Source organism: Triticum urartu, chromosome 3 (assembly GCF_003073215.2).
Source record: "Triticum urartu cultivar G1812 chromosome 3, Tu2.1, whole genome shotgun sequence".
NCBI lineage: Eukaryota > Viridiplantae > Streptophyta > Magnoliopsida > Poales > Poaceae > Triticum > Triticum urartu.
Window position 1 is genome coordinate 57,687,345 of NC_053024.1, and position 21,669 is coordinate 57,709,013.

Here is a 21,669-nt window from a genome sequence, read left to right on the forward strand (position 1 = left end):
TGTCGGGTCGTAAGCCTGCAGCGACTCGGGACTATTCCTTCCATTGTAGAATAAATTGTTGGAAATATGCCCTAGAGGCAATAATAAATTGGTTATTATTATATTTCCTTGTTCATGATAATCATTTATTATCCATGCTAGAATTGTATTGATAGGAAACTCAGATACATGTGTGGATACATAGACAACACCATGTCCCTAGTAAGCCTCTAGTTGACTAGCTCGTTGATCAATAGATGGTTACGGTTTCCTGACCATGGACATTGGATGTCGTTGATAACGGGATCACATCATTAGGAGAATGATGTGATGGACAAGACCCAATCCTAAGCCTAGCACAAGATCATGTAGTTCGTATGCTAAAGATTTTCTAATGTCAAGTATCATTTCCTTAGACCATGAGATTGTGCAACTCCCGGATACCGTAGGAGTGCTTTGGGTGTGCCAAACGTCACAACGTAACTGGGTGGCTATAAAGGTACACTACAGGTATCTCCGAAAGTGTCTGTTGGGTTGGCACGAATCGAGACTGGGATTTGTCACTCCGTGTAAACGGAGAGGTATCTCTGGGCCCACTCGGTAGGACATCATCATAATGTGCACAATGTGATCCAAGGAGTTGATCACGGGATGATGTGTTACGGAACGAGTAAAGAGACTTGCCGGTAACGAGATTGAACAAGGTACGGGCAAGTATCGTACCGCTAGACAAAGGGAATTGTATACGGGATTGATTAAGTCCTTGACATCATGGTTCATCCGATGAGATCATCGTGGAGCATGTGGGAGCCAACATGGGTATCCAGATCCCGCTGTTGGTTATTGACCGGAGAGTTGTCTCGGCCATGTCTGCATGACTTCCGAACCCGTAGGGTCTACACACTTAAGGTTCAATGACGCTAGGGTTATAGGGAAAGTATGTACGCGGTTACTGAATGTTGTTCGGAGTCCCGGATGAGATCCCGGACGACACGAGGAGTTCCGGAATGGTCTGGAGGTAAAGATTGATATATAGGAAGTATGGTTTTGACCACCGGAAATGTTCCGGGCATCACCGGTAGTGTACCGGGACCACCGGAGGGGTCCGGGGGTCCACCAGGTGGGGCCACCAGCCCCGGAGGCCTACATGGGCCAATAGTGGGAAGGGACCAGCCCCTAGGTGGGCTGGGGAGCCTCCCACCAAGGCCCAAGGCGCCTCCAAGAGGGGAAGGGGCAAACCCTAGGCTCAGATGGGCCTAAGGCCCACCTAGTGGTGCGCCCCCTCTCTTCCCCCTTGGCCGCCCCCTAGATGGGATCTAGGGCTGGCCGCCACCCCTAGGGAGGGAACCCTAGGTGGGGGCGCAGACCCTCCCCTCTCCCTATATATACTTGAGGTTTGGGGCTGCCTAAACACATGTGATTTACTCTCCCTGTTGGCGCAGCCCTACCCATCTCCCTCCTCGTCTCTCGTAGTGCTTGGCGAAGCCCTGCTGGAGTCCCGCGCTCCTCCACCACCACCACGCCGTCGTGCTGCTGCTGGATGGAGTCTTCCCAACCTCTCCTTCTCCCCTTGCTAGATCAAGGCGTAGGAGACGTCACCGGGCTGTACGTGTGTTGAACACGGAGGTGCCGTCCGTTCGGCACTAGGATCATCGGTGATTTGGATCACGACGAGTATGACTCCATCAACCCGTTCACTTGAACGCTTCCGCTTAGCGATCTACAAGGGTATGTAGATGCACTCTCCTTCCCCTCGTTGCTAGATTACTCCATAGATTGATCTTGGTGATGCATAGAAAATTTTGAATTTCTGCTACGTTCCCCAACAGTGGTATCAGAGCTAGGTCTATGTGTAGTTACTATGCACGAGTAGAACACAAAGTAGTTGTGGGCGTCGATATTGTCAATTATCTTGCCGTTACTAGTCTTATCTTGATTCGGCGGCATCGTGGGATGAAGCGGCCTGGACCAACCTTACACGTACGCTTACATGAGACCGGTTCCACTGACTGACATGCACTAGTTGCATAAGGTGGCTGGCGGGTGTCTGTCTCTCCCACTTTAGTCGGATCGGATTCGATGAACAGGGTCCTTATGAAGGGTAAATAAAATTGGCAATTCACATTGTGGTTTTGGCATAGGTAAGAAACGTTCTTGCTAGCAACCTATAGCAGCCACGTAAAAACTTGCAACAACAATTAGAGGACGTCTAACTTGTTTTTGCAGCATATGCCTTGTGATGTGATATGGCCAAAAGGATGTGATGAATGATATATGTGATGTATGAGATGATCATGTTCTTGTAATAGGAATCACGACTTGCATGTCGATGAGTATGACAACCGGCAGGAGCCATAGGAGTTGTCTTAATTTATTTATGACCTGCATGTCAATATAAACGTCATGTAATTACTTTACTGTATTGCTAAAGCGTTAGCCATAGTAGTAGAAGTAATAGATGACGAGACAACTTCAAGAAGACACGATGATGGAGATCATGGTGTCATGCCGGTGACAACGATGATCATGGAGCCCCGAAGATGCAGATCAAGAGGAGCAAAATGATATTGGCCATATCATGTCACTATTTGATTGCATGTGATGTTTATCATGTTTTACATCTTATTTGCTTAGAACGATGGTAGCTTAAATAAGATGATCCCTCACTAAAATTTCAAGAAAGGTGTTCCCCCTAACTGTGCACTGTTGCGAAGGTTTGTTGTTTCGAAGCACCACGTGATGATCGGGTGTGATAGATTCTAACGTTCGAATACAACGGGTGTTGATGAGCCCAGCATGTAAAGACATGGCCTCGGGACACATGCGAAACACTTAGGTTGACTTGACGAGCCTAGCATGTACAGACATGGCCTCGGAACATGGAAGACCGAAAGGTCGAACATGAGTCGTATAGAAGATACGATCAACATGAAGATGTTCACCGATGATGACTTGTCCGTCTCACGTGATGATCGGACACGGCCTAGTTGACTCGGATCATGTAATCACTTAGATGACTAGAGGGATGTCTATCTGAGTGGGAGTTCATAAGATGAACTTAATTATCCTGAACATAGTCAATAGGTCTTCGCAAATTATGTCGTAGCTCGCGCTTCAGTTCTACTGTTTAGATATGTTCCTAGAGAAAATTTAGTTGAAAGATGATAGTAGCAATTATGTGGACTAGGTCCGTAAACTGAGGATTGTCCTCATTGCTTCATAGAAGGCTTATGTCCTTAATGCACCGCTCAGTGTACTGAGCCTCGAATGTCGTCTGTGGATGTTGCGAACATCTGACATACACATTTTGATAACTACGTGATAGTTCAGTTAAACGGTTTAGAGTTGAGGTACCGAAGACGTTTTGAAACGTCGCGAAACATATGAGATGTTTCGAGGGGTGAAATTGGGATTTCAGGCTCGTGCCCACGTCAAGAGGTATAAGACCTCCAACGATTTTCTTAGCCTGCAAACTAAGGGAGAAAAGCTCAATTGTTGAGCTTGTGCTCAGATTGTCTGAGTACAACAATCATTTGAATCGAGTGGGAGTTGATCTTCCAGATGAGATAGTGATGTTTCTCCGAAGTCATTACCACTAAGCTGCTAGAGCTTCATGATGAACTACAATATATCAGGGACATATATGATGATCCTTGAGATATTCGCGATGTTTGACACCACAAAAGTAGAAATCAAGAAGGAGCATCAATTGTTGATGGTTGGTGAAACCACTAGTTTCAAGAAGGGCAAGGGCAAGAAGGGATACTTCATGAAACGGCAAATCAGCTGCTGCTCTAGTGAAGAAACCCAAGGTTGAACCCAAACCCGAGACTAAGTGCTTCTATAATAAGGGGAACAGCCATTGGAGCAGAATTACCCTAGATACTTGGTAGATGAGAAGGCTGGCAAGGTCGATAGAAGTATATTGGATATACATTGTGTTAATGTGTACTTTACTAGTACTCCTAGTAGAACCATGGTATTAGATACCGGTTTGGTTGCTAAATGTTAGTAAACTCGAAATAAAAGGCTGCGGAGTAAACGGAGACTAGCTAAAGGTGAGCTGGCAATATGTGTTGGAAGTTTTTCCAAGCTTGATGTGATCAAGCATCGCACGCTCCCTCTACCATCGAGATTGGTGTTTGCGTTGAGCATACACATGATTGGATTATGTCTATCGCAACACGGTTATTCATTTAAGGAGAATAATGGTTACTTTGTTTATTTGAATAATACCTTCAATGGTCTTGCACCTAAAATGAATGGTTTATTGAATCTCGATCGTAGTGATACACATGTTCATGCCAAAAGACATAAGATAGTAATGATAGTACCACCTACTTGTGGCACTGCCACGTAAGTCATATCGGTATAAAACGCATGAAGAAGCTCCATGTTGATGGATCTTTGGGCTCACTCGTTTTGAAAAGTTTGAGACATGCGAACCATGTCTATTGGTGTATATGCATGAAGAAACTCCATGAAAATGGACCGTTTGGACTCACTTGATTTTGAATCACTTGAGACATGCAAATCATACCACATGGGCAAGATGACTGAAAGCCTCGTTTTCAGTAAAATGGAACTAGAAAGCAACTTGTTGGAAGTAATACATTTTGATGTGTGCAGTCCAATGAGTGCTGAGGCGTGTAGTGGATATCGTTATGTTCTTACTTCACAGATGATTTGAGTAGATGTTGAGTATATTTACTTGATGAATCACGAGTCTGAATTATTGAAAGGTTCAAGTAATTTTAGGGTGAAGTTGAAAGATTGTCGTGACAAGAGGATAAAATATCTATGATATGATCATAGAGATGAATATCTAAATTACGAGTTTGGCACAGAATTAAGACATTGTGGAAATTGTTTCACAACTAATACAACCTGAAACACCATAGTATGATGGTGTGTCCGAACATCATAACTGCACCCTATTGGATATGATGCATACCATGATGTCTCTTATCGAATTACCACGATAGTTTATGGGTTAGGCATTAGAGACAACCACATTCACTTTAAATAGGGCACCACATAATTCCGATGAGATGACACCGTATGAACTATGGTTTAGAGAAACCTAAGCTGTCATTTCTTAAAATTTTGGGGCTGCGACGCTTATGTGAAAAAGTTTCAGGCTGATAAGCTCGAACCCAAAGCGGATAAATGCATCTTCATAGGACACCCAAAACAGTTGGGTATACCTCCTGTCTCAGATCCGAAAGCAATAAGGGATTGTTTCTAGAATCAGGTCCTTTCTCGAGGAAAAGTTTCTCTCAAAAGAATTGAGTGGGAGGATGGTGGAGACTTGATGAGGTTATTGAACCATCTCTTCAACTAGTGTGTGGCAGGGCACAGGGAGTTGTTCCTGTGGCACCTACACCAATTGAAGTGGAAGCTTATGATAGTGATCATGAAACTTCAGATCAAGTCACTACCAAACCTCGTGGGATGACAAGAATGCGTACTACTTCAGAGTGGTACGTAATCCTGTCTTGGAAGTCATGTTGCTAGACAACAATGAACCTATGAGCTATGGAGAAGCGATGATGGGCCTGGATTCCAAAATGGCTCGAGGCCATATAATCCGAGAGAGGATCCATATATGAAAACAAAGTGTAGACTTTGGAAGAACTACTTGATGGTCGTAAGGCTGTTAGGTACATATGGATTTTAAAAGGAAGACGGACAATGATGGTAAGTATCACCATTAAGAAAGCTCGACTTGTCGTTAAGATGTTTTCCGACAAGTTCAAGGAGTTGACTACGATGAGACTTTCTCACTCATAGCGATGCTAAGAGTCTGTTGGAATTATATTAGCGATTACTGCATTATTTATGAAATCTTGCAGATAGGATGTCAAAACATTGTTTCCTCGATGATTTTCTTGAGGAAAGGTTGTATGTGATACAACCGGAAGGTTTTGTCAATCCTGAAAGATGCTAATAAGTATGCAAAGCTCCAGCAATCCTTCTAAGGACTGGAGTAAGCATCTCAGAGTTGGAATGTATGCTTTGATGAGATGATCAAAGATTTTGGGTGTATGCAAAGTTTATGAGAAACTTGTATTTCCAAAGAAGTGAGTGGGAGCACTATAGAATTTCTGATGAATATATGTTGTTGACATATTGTTGATCAGAAATGACGTAGAATTTCTGGAAAGCATATAGGGTTATTTGGAAAGTGTTTTTAAATGGAAAGCCTGGATTAACCTACTTGAACATTGAGCATCAAGATCTATAAGGATAGATCAAACGCTTAATGGTACTTTCAAATGAGCACATACCTTGACATGATCTTGAAGGTGTTCAAGATGGATCAGTCAAAGAAGGAGTTCTTGCCTGAGTTGTAAGGTATGAAGTTAAGACTTAAAGCTCGACCACGGCAAAAGAAAGAGGAAGGACGAAGTGAAGGAAATATGCCCTAGAGGCAATAATAAAGTTATTATTTATTTCCTTATATCATGATAAATGTTTGTTATTCATGCTAGAATTGTATTAACCGGAAACATAATACATGTGTGAATACATCGACAAACAGAGTGTCACTAGTATGCCTCTACTTGACTAGCTCGTTAATCAAAGATGGTTACGTTTCCTAACCATGAACAAAAGAGTTGTTATTTGATTAACGAGATCACATCATTAGTTGAATGATCTGATTGACATGACCCATTCCATTAGCTTAGCACCCGATCGTTTAGTATGTTGCTATTGCTTTCTTCATGACTTATACATGTTCCTATGACTATGAGATTATGCAACTCCCGTTTACCGGAGGAACACTTTGTGTGCAACCAAACGTCACAACGTAAATGGGTGATTATAAAGGTGCTCTACAGGTGTCTCCAAAGGTAGATGTTGGGTTGGCGTATTTCGAGATTAGGATTTGTCACTCCGATTGTCGGAGAGGTATCTCTGGGCCCTCTCGGTGATGCACATCACATAAGCCTTGCAAGCATTGCAGCCAATGAGTTAGTTGCGAGATGATGTATTACGGAACGAGTAAAGAGACTTGCCGGTAATGAGATTGAACTAGGTATTGGATACCGACGATCAAATCTCGGGCAAGTAACATACCGATGACAAAGGGAACAACGTATGTTGTTATGCGGTCTGACCGATAAAGATCTTCGTAGAATATGTAGGAGCCAAAATGGGCATCCAGGTCCCGCTATTGGTTATTGACCGGAGATTTGTCTCAGTCATGTCTACATTGTTCTCGAACCGTAGGGTCCGCACGCTTAATGTTACGATGACAGTTATTATGAGTTTATGCATTTTGATGTACCGAAGTTAGTTCGGAGTCCCGGATGTGATCACGGACATGACGAGGAGTCTCGAAATGGTCGAGACATAAAGATTGATATATTAGACGACTATATTCGGACACCGGAAGTGTTCCGGGTGATTTCGGAGAAAACCGGAGAGTCGGAGGGTTACCGGAACCCTACCAGGAGAAGTAATGGGCCATATGAGCCTTAGTGGAGAGAGAGAGGGGCTGCCAGAGGTGGGCCGCGCGCCACCTCCTCCTTGGTCCGAATTGGACTAGGGGAGGGGGGCGGCGCCCCCCCTTTCCTTCTCCCTCTCCACCTCTTTCCCCCTCCTAGTAGGAGTCCTACTCCTACTAGGAGGAGGACTCCTCCTGGCGCGCCAAACAAGGGCCGGCCGGCCTCCCCCTTGCTCCTTTATATACGGGGGCAGGGGGCACCCTAGGACACACAAGTTGATCCACGTGATCGTTCCTTAGCCGTGTGCGGTGCCCCCTGCCACCATATTCCACCTCGGTCATACCGTAGTAGTGCTTAGGCGAAGCCCTGTGTCGGTAGAACATCATCATCGTCACCACGCCGTCGTGCTGACGAAACTCTTCCCCGAAGCTTTGCTGGATCGGAGCCCGGGGAGCGTCATCGATCTATACGTGTGCTAAAGAACTCGGAGGTGCCGGAGTAACGGTGCTTGGATCGGTCGGATTGGGAAGACGTACGACTACTTCCTCTACGTTGCATCAATGCTTCCATTGCGGTCTACGAGGGTACGTAGACAACACTCTCCCCTCTCGTTGCTATGCATCACCATGATCTTCCGTGTGCGTAGGAAAATTTTGAAATTACTACGAAACCCGACGGTGGTATCAGAGCCTAGGTTTTATGGTTTGATGTTATATGCACGAGTAGAACACAAGTGAGTTGTGGGCGATATAAGTCATACTGCCTACCAGCATGTCATACTTTGGTTCGGCGGTATTGTTGGACGAGGCGACCCGGACTGACATTACGCGTACGCTTAAGCGAGACCAGTTCTCCCGACGTGCTTTGCACATAGGTGGCTTGCGGGCGACAGTCTCTCCAACTTTAGTTGAACCGAGTGTGGCTACGCCCGGTCCATGCGAAGGTTAAAATGGAGTCAAATTGACAAACTATCGTTGTGGTTTTGATGCGTAGGTGAGATTGGTTCTTGCTTAAGCCCGTAGCAGCCACGTAAAACTTGCAACAACAAAGTAGAGGACGTCTAGCTTGTTTTTGCAGGGCATGTTGTGATGTGATATGGTCAAGACATGATGCTAAATTTTTATTGTATGAGATGATCATGTTTTGTAACTGAGTTATCGGCAACTGGCAGGAGCCATATGGTTGTCGCTTTATCGTATGCAATGCAATCACGATGTAATGCTTTACTTTATCACTAAGCGGTAGCGATAGTCGTGGAAGCATAAGGTTGGCGAGATGACAATGATGCTACGATGGAGATCAAGGTGTCGCGCCGGTGACGATGGTGATCATGACGGTGCTTCGGAGATGGAGATCACAAGCACAAGATGATGATGGCCATATCATATCACTTATATTGATTGCATGTGATGTTTATCTTTTATGCATCTTATCTTGCTTTGATTGACGGTAGCATTATAAGATGATCTCTCACTAAATTATCAAGAAGTGTTCTCCCTGAGTATGCACCGTTGCCAAAGTTCGTCGTGCCCAGACACCACGTGATGATCGGGTGTGATAAGCTCTACGTCCATCTACAACGGGTGCAAGCCAGTTTTGCACACGCAGAATACTCAGGTTAAACTTGACGAGCCTAGCATATGCAGATATGGCCTCGGAACACAGAGACCGAAAGGTCGAGCGTGAATCATATAGTAGATATGATCAACATAATGATGTTCACCATTGAAAACTACTCCATCTCACGTGATGATCGGTTATGGTTTAATTGATTTGGATCACGTGATCACTTAGAGGATGAGAGGGATGTCTATCTAAGTGGGAGTTCTTTAAATTTGATTAATTGAACTTAAATTTATCATGAACTTATTACCTGATAGTATCTTGCTTATGTATGTTTGATTGTAGATAGATGGCCCGTGCTGTTGTTCCGTTGAATTTTAATGCGTTCCTTGAGAAAGCAAAGTTGAAAGATGATGGTAGCAATTACACAGACTGGGTCCGTAACTTGAGGATTATCCTCATTGCTGCACAGAAGAATTACGTCCTGGAAGCACCGCTGGGTGCGAGGCCTGCTGCTGGAGCAACACCAGATGTTATGAACGTCTGGCAGAGCAAAGCTGATGACTACTCGATAGTTCAGTGTGCCATGCTTTACGGCTTAGAATCGGGACTTCAATGACGTTTTGAACGTCATGGAGCATATGAGATGTTCCAGGAGTTGAAGTTAATATTTCAAGCAAATGCCCGAATTGAGAGATATGAAGTCTCCATTAAGTTCTATAGCTGCAAGATGGAGGAGAACAGTTCTGTCAGTGAGCATATACTCAAAATGTTTGGGTATAATAATCACTTGATTCAATTGGGAGTTAATCTTCCAGATGATTGCGTCATTGACAGAATTCTCCAATCACTGCCACCAAGCTACAAGAGCTTCGTGATGAACTATAATATGCAAGGGATGAATAAGACTATTCCCGAGCTCTTCGCAATGCTGAAAGCGGCGGAGGTAGAAATCAAGAAGGAGCATCAAGTGTTGATGGTCAACAAGACCACTAGTTTCAAGAAAAAGGGCAAAGGGAAGAAGGGGAACTTCAAGAAGAACGGCAAGCAAGTTGCTGCTCAGGAGAAGAAACCCAAGTCTGGACCTAAGCCTGAAACTGAGTGCTTCTACTGCAAGCAGACTGGTCACTGGAAGTGGAACTGCCCCAAGTATTTGGCGGATAAGAAGGATGGCAAGGTGAACAAAGGTATATGTGATATACATGTTATTGATGTGTACCTTACTAGAGTTTGAAGTAGCACCTGGGTATTTGATACTGGTTCTGTTGCTAACATTTTCAACTCGAAACAGGGACTACGGATTAAGCGAACACTGGCAAAGGACGAGGTGACGTTGCGCGTGGGAAACGGTTCCAAAGTCGATGTGATCGCGGTCGGCACACTACCTCTACATCTACCTTCGGGATTAATATTAGACCTAAATAATTGTTATTTGGTGCCAGCGTTGAGCATGAACATTATATCTGGATCTTGTTTAATGCGAGACGGTTATTCATTTAAATCAGAGAATAATGGTTGTTCTATTTATATGAGTAATATCTTTTATGGTCATGCACCCTTGAAGAGTGGTCTATTCTTATTAAATCTCGATAGTAGTGATACACATATTCATAATGTTGAAGCCAAAATATGCAGAGTTGATAATGATGGTGCAACTTATTTGTGGCACTGCCGTTTAGGTCATATCGGTGTAAAGCGCATGAAGAAACTCCATACTGATGGACTTTTGGAACCTCTTGATTATGAATCACTTGGTACTTGCGAACCGTGCCTGATGGGCAAGATGACTAAAACACCGTTCTCCGGTACTATGGAGAGAGCAACAGATTTGTTGGAAATCATACATACAGATGTATGTGGTCCGATGAATGTTGAGGCTCGTGGCGGATATCGTTATTTTCTCACCTTCACAGATGACTTAAGCAGATATGGGTATATCTACTTAACGAAACATAAGTCTGAAACATTTGAAAAGTTCAAAGAATTTAAGAGTGAAGTTGAAAATCATCGTAACAAGAAAATAAAGTTTCTACGATCTGATCGTGGAGGAGAATATTTGAGTTACGAGTTTGGTTTACATTTGAAACAATGCGGAATAGTTTCGCAACTCACACCACCCGGAACACCACAGCGTAATGGTGTGTCCGAACGTTGTAATCGTACTTTACTAGATATGGTGCGATCTATGATGTCTCTTACTGATTTACCGCTATCGTTTTGGGGTTACGCTTTAGAGATGGCCGCATTCACGTTAAATAGGGCACCATCAAAATCCGTTGAGACGACGCCTTATGAACTATGGTTTGGCTAGAAACCAAAGTTGTCGTTTCTTAAAGTTTGGGGCTGCGATGCTTATGTGAAAAAACTTCAACCTAATAAGCTCGAACCCAAATCTGAGAAATGTGTCTTCATAGGATACCCAAAGGAGACTGTTGGGTACACCTTCTATCACAGATCCGAAGGCAAGACATTCGTTGCTAAGAATGGATCCTTTCTAGAGAAGGAGTTTCTCTCAAAAGAAGTGAGTGGGAGGAAAGTAGAACTTGACGAGGTAACTGTACCTGCTCCCTTATTGGAAAGTAGTACATCACAGAAACCTGTTTCTGCGACACCTACACCAATTAGTGAGGAAGCTAATGATGATGATCATGAAACTTCAGGACAAGATACTACTGAACCTCGTAGATCAACCAGAGTGAGATCCGCACAAGAGTGGTACGGTAATCCTGTTCTGGAAATCATGCTGCTAGATCATGGTGAACCTACGAACTATGAAGAAGCGATGGTGAGCCCAGATTCCGAAAAATGTCTTAAAGCCATGAAATCTGAGATGGGACCAATGTATGAGAACAAAGTGTGGACTTTGGTTGACTTGCCCGATGATCCGCAAGCAATTGAGAATAAATGGATCTTCAAGAAGAAGACTGACGCTGATGGTAATGTTACTGTCTACAAAGCTCGACTTGTCGCAAAAGGTTTTTGACAAGTTCAAGGGGTTGACTACGATGAGACCTTCTCACCCGTAGCGATGCTTAAGTCTGTCTGAATCATGTTAGCAATTGCCGCATTTTATGATTATGAAATTTGGCAGATGGATGTCAAAACTGCATTCCTGAATGGATTTCTGGAAGAAGAGTTGTATATGATGCAACCGGAAGGTTTTGTCGATCCAAAGGGAGCTAACAAAGTGTGCAGCGATCCATTTATGGACTGGTGCAAGCCTCTCGGAATTGGAATAAACGCTTTGATAGTGTGATCAAAGCATTTGGTTTTATACAGACTTTCAGAGAAGCCTGTATTTACAAGAAAGTGAGTGGGAGCTCTATAGCATTTCCGATATTATATGTGGATGACATATTACTGATTGGAAATGATATAGAATTTCTGGATAGCATAAAGGGATACTTGAATGAGAGTTTTTCAATGAAAGACCTCGGTGAAGCTGCTTATATATTAGGCATAAAGATCTATAGAGATAGATCAAGACGCTTAGTTGGACTTTCACAAAGCACATACCTTGACAAGATTTTGAAGAAGTTCAAAATGGATCAAGCAAAGAAAGGGTTCTTGCCTGTGTTACAAGGTGTGAAGTTGAGTCAGACTCAATGCCCGACCACTGCAGAAGATAGAGAGAAAATGAAAGATGTTCCCTATGCTTCAGCCATAGGCTCTATCATGTATGCAATGATGTGTACCAGACCTGATGTGTGCCTTGCTAGAAGTCTAGCAGGGAGGTACCAAAGTAATCCAGGAGTGGATCACTGGACAGCGGTCAAGAACATCCTGAAATACCTGAAAAGGACTAAGGATATGTTTCTCGTATATGGAGGTGACAAAGAGCTCATTGTAAATGGTTACGTTGATGCAAGCTTTGACACTGATCCGGACGATTCTAAATCGCAAACCGGATACGTGTTTACATTAAACGGTGGAGCTGTCAGTTGGTGTAGTTCTAAACAAAGCGTTGTGGCGGGATCTACATGTGAAGCGGAGTACATAGCTGCTTCGGAAGCAGCAAACGAAGGAGTCTGGATGAAGGAGTTCATATCTGATCTAGGTGTCATACCTAGTGCATCGGGTCCAATGAAAATCTTTTGTGACAATACTGGTGCAATTGCCTTGGCAAAGGAATCCAGATTTCACAAGAGAACCAAGCACATCAAGAGACGCTTCAATTCCATCCGGGATCTAGTCCAGGTGGGAGACATAGAGATTTGCAAGATACATACGGATCTGAATGTTGCAGACCCGTTAACTAAGCCTCTTCCACGAGCAAAACATGATCAGCGCCAAGGCTCCATGGGTGTTAGAATCATTACTGTGTAATCTAGATTATTGACTCTAGTGCAAGTGGGAGACTGAAGGAAATATGCCCTAGAGGCAATAATAAAGTTATTATTTATTTCCTTATATCATGATAAATGTTTGTTATTCATGCTAGAATTGTATTAACCGGAAGCATAATACATGTGTGAATACATAGACAAACAGAGTGTCACTAGTATGCCTCTACTTGACTAGCTCGTTAATCAAAGATGGTTATGTTTCCTAACCATGAACAAAAGAGTTGTTATTTGATTAACGAGATCACATCATTAGTTGAATGATCTGATTGACATGACCCATTCCATTAGCTTAGCACCCGATCGTTTAGTATGTTGCTATTGCTTTCTTCATGACTTATACATGTTCCTATGACTATGAGATTATGCAACTCCCGTTTACCGGAGGAACACTTTGTGTGCAACCAAACGTCACAACGTAAATGGATGATTATAAAGGTGCTCTACAGGTGTCTCCAAAGGTAGATGTTGGGTTGGCGTATTTCGAGATTAGGATTTGTCACTCCGATTGTCGTTGAGGTATCTCTGGGCCCTCTCGGTAATGCACATCACATAAGCCTTGCAAGCATTGCAGCCAATGAGTTAGTTGCGAGATGATGTATTACGGAACGAGTAAAGAGACTTGCCGGTAACGAGATTGAACTAGGTATTGGATACCGACGATCGAATCTCGGGCAAGTAACATACCGATGACAAAGGGAACAACGTATGCTGTTATGCGGTCTGACCGATAAAGATCTTCGTAGAATATGTAGGAGCTAATATGGGCATCCAGGTCCTGCTATTGGTTATTGACCGGAGATTTGTCTCAGTTATGTCTACATTGTTCTCGAACCGTAGGGTCCGCACGCTTAACATTACGATGACAGTTATTATGAGTTTATGCATTTTGATGTACCGAAGTTAGTTCGGAGTCCCGGATGTGATCACGGACATGACGAGGAGTCTCGAAATGGTCGAGACATAAAGATTGACATATTGGACGGCTATATTCGGACACCGGAAGTGTTCCGGGTGATTTCGGAGAAAACCGGAGAGTCGGAGGGTTACCGGAACCCTACCGGGAGAAGTAATGGGCAATATGGGCCTTAGTGGAGAGAGAGAGGGGCTGCCAGAGGTGGGCCGCGCGCCACCTCCTCCCTGGTCCGAATTGGACTAGGGGAGGGGGGCGGCGCCCCCCTTTCCTTCTCCCTCTCCACCTCTTTCCCCCTCCTAGTAGGAGTCCTACTCCTACTAGGAGGAGGACTCCTCCTGGCGCGCCAAACAAGGGCCGGCCGGCCTCCCCCTTGCTCCTTTATATACGGGGGCAGGGGGGCACCCTAGGACACACAAGTTGATCCACGTGATCGTTCCTTAGCCGTGTGCGGTGCCCCCTGCCACCATATTCCACCTCGGTTATACCGTAGTAGTGCTTAGGCGAAGCCCTGCGTCGGTAGAACATCATCATCGTCACCACGCCGTCGTGCTGACGAAACTCTTCCCCGAAGCTTTGCTGGATTGGAGCCCGGGGAGCGTCATCGATCTGTACGTGTGCTAAAGAACTCGGAGGTGCCGGAGTAACGGTGCTTGGATCGGTCGAATCAGGAAGACATACGACTACTTCCTCTATGTTGCGTCAACGCTTCCGTTGCGGTCTATGAGGGTACGTGGACAACACTCTCCCCTCTCGTTGCTATGCATCACCATGATCTTGCGTGTCCGTAGGAAAATTTTGAAATTACTACGAAACCCGACACGAAGGTCGTCCCCTATGCTTTTGTCATAGGCTCTATACGGTGTACCATGCTGAGTACCGCACCTGATGTGTGCCTTGACACATATCTGGCAAGAGGGTACAAAGGTAATCTAGGAGTAGATCACCAGATAGCGGTCTAAATTATCCTTAGAGGAATAAGGATATGTTTCTCGGTTATGGAGGTGATAAAGAGTTCGACGTAAAGAGTTACATCGATGCAAGCTTAACACCTATCCGGATAGCTCTGAGTAGAGATACCGGATACGTATAACGGAGCAACAATTTAGAATAGCTCCAAGTAGAACAGTTATTCGAAATGGCTCCAAATGTAGCATAGTAGTTGCATCTACAAGATGACATAGAAATTTGCGAAGTACATACGGATCTGAGTGTTGTAGACCCGTTGACTGAAACCTCTCTCACAAGCATAACATGATCAAACCCAGAACTCTTTGGGTGTTAGTCACATGGGGATGTGACCTTGAGTGTTAATCACATATCGATGTGAACTGGATTATTGACTCTAGTGCAAGTGGGAGACTGTTGGAAATATGCCCTAGAGGCAATAATAAATTGGTTATTATTATATTTCCTTGTTCATGATAATCGTTTATTATCCATGCTAGAATTGTATTGATAGGAAACTCAGATACATGTGTGGATACATAGACAACACCATGTCCCTAGTAAGCCTCTAGTTGACTAGCTCGTTGATCAATAGATGGTTACGGTTTCCTGACCATGGACATTGGATGTCGTTGATAACGGGATCACATCATTAGGAGAATGATGTGATGGACAAGACCCAATCCTAAGCCTAGCACAAGATCATGTAGTTCGTATGCTAAAGATTTTCTAATGTCAAGTATCATTTCCTTAGACCATGAGATTGTGCAACTCCCGGATACCGTAGGAGTGCTTTGGGTGTGCCAAACGTCACAACGTAACTGGGTGGCTATAAAGGTACACTACAGGTATCTCCGAAAGTGTCTGTTGGGTTGGCACGAATCGAGACTGGGATTTGTCACTCCGTGTAAACGGAGAGGTATCTCTGGGCCCACTCGGTAGGACATCATCATAATGTGCACAATGTGATCAAGGAGTTGATCACGGGATGATGTGTTACGGAACGAGTAAAGAGACTTGCCGGTAACGAGATTGAACAAGGTATTGGGATACCGACGATCGAATCTCGGGCAAGTATCGTACCGCTAGACAAAGGGAATTGTATACGGGATTGATTAAGTCCTTGACATCGTGGTTCATCCGATGAGATCATCGTGGAGCATGTGGGAGCCAACATGGGTATCTAGATCCCGCTGTTGGTTATTGACCGGAGAGTTGTCTCGGCCATGTCTGCATGACTTCCGAACCCGTAGGGTCTACACACTTAAGGTTCGATGACGCTAGGGTTATAGGGAAAGTATGTACGCAGTTACCTAATGTTGTTCAGAGTCCCGTATGAGATCCCGGACGTCACGAGGAGTTCCGGAATGGTCCGGAGGTAAAGATTGATATATAGGAAGTATGGTTTTGACCACCGGAAATGTTCCGGGCATCACCGGTAGTGTACCGGGACCACCGGAGGGGTCCGGGGGTCCACCAGGTGGGGCCACCAGCCCCGGAGGCCTACATGGGCTAATAGTGGGAAGGGACCAGCCCCTAGGTGGGCTGGGGCGCCTCCCACCAAGGCCCAAGGCGCCTCCAAGAGGGTAAGGGGCAAACCCTAGGCTCAGATGGGCCTAAGGCCCACCTAGTCGTGCGCCCCCTCTCTTCCCCCTTGGCCGCCCCCTAGATGGGATCTAGGGCTGGCCGCCACCCCTAGGGAGGGAACCCTAGGTGGGGGCGCAGCCCCTCCCCTCCCCCTATATATACTTGAGGTTTGGGGCTGCCTAAACACAAGTGATTTACTCTCCCTGTTGGCGCAGCCCTACCCCTCTCCCTCCTCGTCTCTCGTAGTGCTTGGCGAAGCCCTGCAGGAGTCCCGCGCTCCTCCACCACCACCACGCCGTCGTGCTGCTGCTGGATGGAGTCTTCCCAACCTCTCCTTCTCCCCTTGCTGGATCAAGGCGTAGGAGACGTCACCGGGCTGTACGTGTGTTGAACACGGAGGTGCCGTCCGTTCGGCACTAGGATCATCGGTGATTTGGATCACGACGAGTACGACTCCATCAACCCGTTCACTTGAACGCTTCCGCTTAGCGATCTACAAGGGTATGTAGATGCACTCTCCTTCCCCTCGTTGCTAGATTACTCCATAGATTGATCTTGGTGGTGCGTAGAAAATTTTGAATTTCTGCTACGTTCCCCAACATAAATCATATCCATTGATAAAATAATAGCCGTTGCGCTAAAAGCGACTTTGAAAACCTCAATCATAATACTGGTTATTGATAACCATAATAAAAATCCAGCCATGTTGGCTATTAAAGATTTGAATAATATAACCCGGTTTGAAAATCGGTTCCTGTGATATTTGATCACACTGTTGGTTTACCAATCCAGTGTAGTAAGGGTGATAACCCAAAACTTGAGCACTGTAATTATCATATATTGCCAGTTTGAGAACAAAGCCAGGCCGGGTTAATAAACACCGGATATTATCTTATGTCACACTGGCGACTTATAGTCGAAAACCAGGCCGGGTTAATAAACACCGGTGTATTATAATCATAAAACATTATAATCCTCATCAAATAAACCTCAAAAATTATGTCGAATAAAAAAACGAAAAAAACAAGGCTTTTCATGGGCTGCCAGGCCGAAAAACGAGGCTTTTCACGGGCTGCCAGGCCACTGAGTTAAACCTATATACGAACCTTATAAGATGGACCTCACATAACCAATCGTTGTTTTAACTTTGACAAGTTGAGTGCCAGCATAAGATTGACTTGTCAAACGTTCGGTGGGTCATTCCAGGATTACCTGGGCGGAGTGGCTTACTTAAAAAGGCAGGATAACTCGGGGTTTTAGGTGAATACACCTGGCTTCCAAGCCTGGCTTTTAAGCCTATTACAAGGGTTACAAAAACTATTTGTTCTTTAGAACAAAAGAGCCCCCAAGCAATATTTTTTAGCTGTGCTTAATGGGCACCTATGTTTGAGTTGTGCTTTTGCAACAGACTCTCTTTGGTCCCTTTTAACCTGGGTAGCAAGCCCCCAAGTTTTTTATATATATGGCCTATAAGACGGATCAAAGGGTAATTATAACTTTGCTTTATAAAGCAAAAGCCCATATGTGACCATAATAAGATAAGCCCATAAGGCAGGATACCCATGTTTGAACCGTGCATCATGGCAGCAAGTTCTCTTTGGCAACCTTTAATTTTTCTGAGAACTCGAACTTGCGAGAGATGAATTATTTTTGAAATGGATGTAAAACTGGATATTGAGAGCTTCAAAGCTTTATGGGAGAGAGATTTCCCTTGAGCCGGATTTTGAACCGGAATCTTTCCTGATAAACCGGAATTCTTCTATTGAGCTGGAATTTTATGATTGTCAGGCTATTTTTTAAGCCAGAAAATATCTGACGGCCTTCAAATTTTCATCAATAGAGCAGTAACCTCCGGAGCCAGGTTATCTTCCCTCCACTGACCCGGAGTCCTTGAGTCTGCTTTAAGCCGGCAATCATTTACTGAGTCATGTCATCGTAGCCCCCGAGTCTCAAGGTGACTCGAGGAGTTCACTCGAGATTCTCCATGCTTGACCATGATATAACCGGTATGGGTCATTCAAACAGCTCGGTGATATAATAGTCCCTTTTTGCAGTAGACAACTTGTCCTGCATTGGAGAACTTCACGAGACGGAGTAATTGCTCTTTTAAAGAAAGCAATATGTAATATAAAAATATACTTGATGGATTTCACCTGATATGTCAGGCCAGTAGTTATCCGCCGCGGAGTTGATGATCACCACGGTGAACCCGTTCAACAACGAGTGGTTGCAGATGCGAGCGCATGATGATGCCAACAAACACACCATAGACATAGCATGTCACCACCTTTATAATGAATCATTTTCCTGCACAAAATATATTGCAGAACGAAGTGATTATTTTGTATAAAAAACAATATGCGCTAATAAAATAAACTTAGATGGATATCACCTGATTTGTCTGGATGATGGACGGATGATCCGTTTAACCCGACAGAGACGGCTCAGGCAGACCGATGACACTCGGCGGCTCAACACGGCAGAGGTGGCTCAATACGGCCCCGACGGTTCTAGCACTTCCGAGTTAGTAGCTCCACACACTTCATGGCTGATTTTTTTAAAATGCCTTCATCCGGCGGTACCCGCCGCACAGACGAGAAAATGTAGTATTTTTGTCGGACGAATGCAGACTAAGCAAATAGTCCTTTATTTCCCGCTGGTGTCCATGCCCGTAGATTTATTCCGAGTGGATGTAATAGTTGTATCGATATCGGACTAGTACCGATAGTAATTTGTCCAAGTGATGCCATCTGGATAGTATCAAGTGCTACCTTAGAACCAGTGAAACCAATGGATTTTCTCAGTAACTTTTCTTCCAGCCCCGTTGATCAGTCAACACGCTCGCAGGCCCTATTCAGAGATAACCACATTCAGAGAGATTGCCACTCAAGCAACTCAAAGAGAAAAAGGGCGCGACCGTGGGAGTAAATAGGGTCAGCTCGCGGTGATTCTACCGCACCAGCGGGTGACTCGGAGGCTCGAAGCACAGCAACGGCCGAGGTGGGCAACTTAGCACTCCCCTCGGCGGCTTAATCATACGGCAGGGCCAGTTTAGCACTGCTACGGCGGCTCAGCAGAGGAGGAGACGGGGCCAAGGCAGGGGCGACGAGCTCAGCGGTGGCTCGAGGCGGTTCACAAAACGGGCCGAAACCTTGGCGGCTCACGACGGCGAAGTGCCCACGGGCGGGGAGGCCTGAGGCGCGGGCGGCGACTTTGTAAAACATAGGGTTTGTGAAACTGGCTCGACACCCTAAACGGGGTGTGGCTATCTCATTATATAGACGTACCAAGAGGTACAATACAAGGCATATACAAGACTACGTATATAGAGTCTAACACCCTCCCTCAATCTTAACTGTAGCCTGAAGTACAAAGTAAGTTAAGATTGCGCCTACAGCCTACAAACTGTGGTTGTGGGAGAGGCTTCATGAAGATGTCAGCAAGTTGATCTTTGGAGGAGATGAACTTGATACAGAGCAGTCTTTGTGCAACACGTTCCTGAACAAAGTGATAGTCAACCTCGATGTGTTTCGTCCTAGCATGAAACACCGGATTAGATGAGAGGTACGTAGCGCCGATGTTATCACACCACAGAACTGGAGGATGACCTGGAGAGACTCTCAGCTCCCGCAACAAAGACTGTACCCATATGATCTCAGCGGTAGCATCAGCCACAGCTTTATACTCAGCTTCAGTACTGCTACGAGACACGGTGGCTTGCTTGCGTGCATTCCAGGCGATCAGGTTAGGACCAAAGAACACTGCATATCCCCCCGTGGATCGCCGATCATCAGGACTTCCAGCCCAATCCGCATCAGAGAAAGCCGAAAGTTCACAAGACGGTGCAGACTGAAGGAGCAGGCCATACGAAGCAGTAGAAGAAACATAACGCAAGATGTGCTTAACTGCCGAGAGATGAGTGGTACGAGGTGCATGCAGATACTGGCACACACGATTGACTGCATAAGAGACATGAGGTTTGGTGATAGTGAGATATTGCAGACCACCAACAAGACTGCGATACTCAGTGGCGTCATCAGTGGAAAGAAGGTCTCCATCAAGGGCAGACAACCGATCAGTGGCAGACATCGGAGTGGTAGCATGTTTGCATTGGAGCATCCCAGCACGGCCCAACAGATCCATGGAGTACTTCTTCTGACTCAAAGTCAGCCCAGTAGAGGACCATGACACCTCCAACCCAAGAAAATAATGCAGAGCACCCAAATCCTTGACAGCAAATTCCTCACCTAATGCAGACACAAGGCGATCGGCAGCAGTATGGGAGGAACTGACAAGAATAATATCATCAACATACACCAAGAGATACATCGTCACCTCAGGGCGCTGAAGGAGAAACAGTGACGTATCAGCAGTTGAAGGAATAAACCCAAGAGCCCGAAGAGCAGAACCAAGACGAGCATGCCATGCACGAGGCGCCTGTTTAAGTCCATACAACGCCTTGACCAGACGACAGAGATGGCGCGGACGCGTAGGATCAACAAAACCAGGTGGTTGACGCATATAAACCTCTTCCTCAAGAACTCCATGGAGGAAAGCATTCTGCACATCAAGCTGACGAAGCGACCAACCACGAGTAACAGCAAGAGACAACAGTATACGAATAGTAGTAGGCTTGATAACTGGACTGAATGTGTCTTCATAATCAAGACCGTACATCTGCTTGAAACCCTTGGCAACTAGCCGTGCCTTGTAACGCTCAATAGAACCATCTGCATGTCGTTTGACCTTAAACACCCACTTGGAGTCAATGATGTTGACGCCAGAGACCGGAGGAGCAAGCTGCCAAGTACCATTTTTCAGCAAGGCCTGAAATTCCTACTCCATTGCAGCACGCCAGTGAGGAATACCCAGTGCAGCCTGA